Source organism: Eutrigla gurnardus, assembly GCF_963514095.1.
Source record: "Eutrigla gurnardus genome assembly, chromosome: 17".
Taxonomy (NCBI): Eukaryota; Metazoa; Chordata; class Actinopteri; order Perciformes; family Triglidae; genus Eutrigla; species Eutrigla gurnardus.
The window spans coordinates 24,451,974-24,457,322 of NC_139928.1; positions in this window are offsets into that span (position 1 = coordinate 24,451,974).

Here is a 5,349-nt window from a genome sequence, read left to right on the forward strand (position 1 = left end):
AGCTACTGTTGGCTGTGTGATTGTTTTTATCCCCACCCCCCCCCCCCCCCCGGACATTCCCCTTGACTCACCATAGAGAGAAGCTGTTCCTTATCAATGACTCATACTTTATTTATTCCTGATGTGTGATATGAACTTAATAATAATAATGTATATGTTTTAAGGCTCCATTAAATCACACTGATGGTTTTCACATGGAAATTAAAATGAGGACAAAGATTCTTCAATAAATAAATCAACAATCAGCATAAATATAATAACTGATGAGATATTCAAATGTTCACAAATTCTTATTCAACTACAACAGTAAGAAGAATCTACCGTAACCACGGCGATGAAGAAAGTTCATGTGTCCCGTCACTTTTTCATCATCATCTCGTCACTTAAACAGACGGTTTGCTGTTTGACAGCATGAACTCTGGGTGCTTCCTGCTGATCCGGAGTCAGATCTGAACCGCTCACAGCTTCAGGTCCTGTTTTGGGTGCGGTGTGTTGCATCATGTGTCGCTTCATGTTTGAGACTTGTGTGAAGTCTTTGTCGCAGACGGAGCAGCTGAAGGGTTTCTCTCGCCTGGCTCCCGAGTGCTGAGTCATGTGCTGAGTCATGTGTCGTTTCAGGTTCCCGCCCTGCGTGAAGCAAATGCCGCAGATGGAGCAGCTGAACGGTTTCTCTCCTGAATGAGTTCTCAGGTGTTTTTTCAGAGCTCCACTTGCAGCGAAGCCTTTAGCACAGACGGAGCAGCTGAACGGTTTCTCTCCCGTGTGAATCCTCATGTGAGCCTTCAGGTTGTGCTTGTGATTAAATCTGTTCCCACACTGACGGCAGCGGAACGGTTTCCCTCCTGGCTCCGCCTCCATCTTCTCCTCCGTCTGGCTGACGTCCGGCGCCAACTGCTCGCCGCCACACTTGTGTCGCCTGAACCCTGAAAGCCACATGAACTTCCTGTCACAGACACTGCAGCTGAACTGCTTCTCTCCGGTGTGGACGGCCATGTGCTGAGTCATGTGGACCTTCTGTGTGAAACCTTTGGAGCAGAAGGGGCAACTGAACGGTCTCTCTCCTGTGTGAAGCCTCTCGTGAGTCTTCAGATTTACCATCCGTCCAAATCTTTTCCCACACTGAGAGCAGCTGAATGGTTTCTCTCCCGTGTGACTGGTCATGTGACCCAGCAGCGACCTCTTACAGCCAAAGGTTTTCCCACAGTCGGAGCAACTGAAGGGTCTCTCTCCTGTGTGAATCCTCTCATGAGTCTGCAGATGTTCCTTCCGCCCAAATGTTTTCCCACAATCAGAGCAGCTGAACTTCTTACATGCTGGATCAGAGTTTAAACCGGACTGAGGTCCTCTGATCTCCGCCCAGTCAGCATCACCCGATTCAGCCTTAAACTCAGCATGTCCAGGCTCTGGTTGTGGATCAGAGTCCCTGTGTGGTCCTGGTCCTCCACAGTCCTCTCCAGCAGCTTCTGGTTCCATGTGTTCAGTGTGTCTCTGATGAAGCTGTGAGGACTGAGGTCCCTCTTCATCATCTTCACTCTTCACAGGGACAGGAGTGAATGGGAGCTGTTCTCGTCCCTGATTGGTCCAGAGCTCGTGACTTTGAGACGACTCACCACCACACTTGTGTCTGTTGAGCTGATAAAGCCATGTGAACTTCTTGTCACAGATGGTGCAGTTGAGCCGGTTCTCCTTCGAGTGGACGGACATGTGCTGAGTCAGATGTCCTCTGTGTTTGAACGTCTTCCCGCAGATGGAGCAGCCAAACGGTCTCTCCCCCGTGTGAATCCGCGAGTGGATGTTCAGGTTGTCTTTGCGGCTGAATGTTTTCCCACACTCAGGGCAGCTGAAGGATTTGTCCCCGGACTCTGTGTCCCGGTGGTCCTCGGCGGGTCTCTGCTGACTGGACTCCCCAGAGACACACTGATGACCCTTCAGCTGAGTGTACCAAGTGAATCTTTCATTGCAGTAACGACAGCTGAAGGGTTTCTCTCCCGTGTGAACGGACATGTGATACGTCAGATTTACTTTCTGTGTGAAACATTTCCCACAGAAAGAGCAGCTGAAGGGTTTCTCCCCGGTGTGGGTTCTCATGTGGATCTTCAGATGTGGACTCCGAACAAAGGTTTTCCCACATTCCGAGCAGCTGTACAGTTCCCTGCCAACTTTACCTCGACAACCACCAACCTCAATGATCTTCAGCGAGTTTAAAACCGATTCAGGTTCTTTGTTCTCCATCCGACCGTGGTGATCTGGGTCTGATTGACTGTTCCAGAGTTCCTCCTGTTCCTCTTTAATGTGTGGGGGCTCTGGGTCTTCATGGTCTAAACTGGAGCTCCAGTCCTGCTGAGCAGGAACCAACAACTGCTGGACATCTGCAGGAAACAAGACAGGAAAGTAAAAGTAAATAAGGCTTCATTGGACAGCCATAGTGCTCAATAAACAGGAACCACGGTTCTACCACAACATGCTGTCCTGACTAGGGGTGTCAACGTTTACAATTCTTTCTACACGTGTACACAGGGCTTCTAACCGACATGTACCCCGTTACACGTTTAAATGTCTTTTCTATCGCAGTTGCACCATATAACCACTAGAGGGTTCTGTTTCCATTCAACCGCCTCCTAATCCCATTAAATCAAAGCCCTTCCAGTAGTTATCAGACAAAGAGGTTTATTCAGCGTTATTCTCGTAAAAAGCCGACACAGAACACCAACCAACAATATAATGTCCAACAACACGTAACAATAAAGGCTAAAATAACAAGCCATTAACAGTTCTTATTTTCAGCAGGACGACATTAGCGCATGGAGAAGATGATGAGCGCCGCACTCTTCTCAAGTCCTCCGCAGCCTATTCTACACAGCAGCTGTCTTGCCTGTAAGTGGTCTTACACTCAACTGTATTTTCAGTGCTGCGCTTGCTTTTCGCCGCCATCGCGTCCCGAGTCAACTGGAAGTCCCGCGGCACTGGCTGTGGCTGCAGGTTCTTTTCAACGTAACATTGTGCCCCATCATGTATGCGGATAACTGCACTCATGGGAACATTTAATTGTATAGTTAGTTAATGTTATCATCTGAAGCTTTCAGGCAACAATTTCACCCTAAAAATACTATAGGCGTATATATTGGTGAGAAATAAACGAGGAGGCAAGATCACGTGTAAGCGGTTATTGATTTTTCTTAACGGTTATGATTTATTATCCGTGTACCCGTTTACACGTGTAGACTTTGACACCCCTAGTCCAGAGTCTGACCTACAGACCAACAGCATGAGACCCACCAGATCCCCCAATCAGACTAGAATATCCTCATGACACCTGATCTGAAAAACAACTTGTCTTTAGTCTCCAAGGTGGAAGACGAGATGTTCACAATAAGCTGAGCTGAATGAAGGATCTGTAGGACCCCTAAGAAGAACACCTCTCCTATTGAAGGACCACTAGAACCACCTGAGACCACCACTACAACCGTTACTACCTAGAACCAAATGAAGGATCTGTAGGACCCCTAAGAAGAACACTTCTCCTATTGAAGGACCACTAGAACCACCTGAGACCACCACTACAACCGTTACTAGAACCAAACGAAGGATCTGTAGGACCCCTAAGAAGAACACTTCTCCTAGTGAAGGACCACTAGAACCACCTGAGACCACCTCAGAACCTCAGTGAAACGCACATACACTAACATGTGTAAGGTCTCTGAATGACAAGGAATTAGAATTAGAACTACTAGAATGTTTCTTCTGTAAATTTCTTAATTATGATTCATCAACCACATGATTAGACGCAATTTGATGGGAAAATTATATAAAATTGTAAAACACAGAATTTAGAAAAATGGAAACGGAAAACAGGGAATTTGGGAAACAATGAAACAGAATGTGGAAGAAATGAAACGGGGTTTCATATTAGGGTCCCAAGTACTAGTAGTAGTGGAACCTTTGGGATTTGTTCTCCAGTGAAGGTTGTTGCCTCTCAGGTTGTTGCCTCTCAGGTTGCTGCTCAGATGCTCGTGTACTTTCACTACATTCCGTTACACAACTTCCTTGACTTCCGTCCAGACAGAAGAAGATATTATGGAAGCTGACATGGTCATGTTTAATAAGAAGTACATTCATGCTCCTGCTTTGGGGTCAGTTCTTTACGTAATATCTTTAATAATCAACCAGGTTAGAGGCTTCCTTGTACAGTTTACAGCATTAGTTCATATCCAAGCAAAGTTGATATTCTAACTGAAATATCTCAAATCAATATCAATATCAGAGATTAAATCAGGATGCACGGTGGTGTAGTGGGTAGCACTGTCGCCTCACAGCAAGAGGGTCCCGGGTTCAATTCCCGGGTTCCTTCTGTGTGGAGTTTGCATGTTCTCCCCGTGTAAGCGTGGGTTCTCTCCAGGTTCTCCGGCTTCCTCCCACAGTCCAAAGACATGCAGGATGGGGATCTGTCTGTCTCTACATGTCTCCCTGTGATAGACTGGTTACCTGTCTGTCTCTACATGTCTCCCTGTGATAGACTGGTTACCTGTCTGTCTCTACATGTCTCCCTGTGATAGACCGGTTACCTGTCTGTCCCTTCATGTCTCCCTGTGATAGACTGGTTACCTGTCTGTCTCTACATGTCAGCCCAGTGATAGACTGGTTACCTGTCTGTCTCTACATGTCTCCCTGTGATAGACTGGTTACCTGTCTGTCTCTACATGTCAGCCCTGTGATAGACTGGTAGCCTGTCTGTCTCTACATGTCTCCCTGTGATAGACTGGTTACCTGTCTGTCTCTACATGTCTCCCTGTGATAGACTGGTTACCTGTCTGTCTCTACATGTCAGCCCTGTGATAGACTGGTTACCTGTCTGTCTCTACATGTCAGCCCTGTGATAGACTGGTTACCTGTCTGTCTCTACATGTCAGCCCAGTGATAGACTGGTTACCTGTCTGTCTCTACATGTCTCCCTGTGATAGACTGGTTACCTGTCTGTCTCTACATGTCAGCCCTGTGATAGACTGGTAGCCTGTCTGTCTCTACATGTCTCCCTGTGATAGACTGGTTACCTGTCTGTCTCTACATGTCTCCCTGTGATAGACTGGTTACCTGTCTGTCTCTACATGTCAGCCCTGTGATAGACTGGTTACCTGTCTGTCTCTACATGTCAGCCCTGTGATAGACTGGTTACCTGTCTGTCTCTACATGTCAGCCCTGTGATAGACTGGTTACCTGTCTGTCTCTACATGTCTCCCTGTGATAGACTGGTTACCTGTCTGTCTCTACATGTCTCCCTGTGATAGACTGGTTACCTGTCTGTCTCTACATGTCTCCCTGTGATAGACTGGTTACCTGTCTGTCTCTACATGT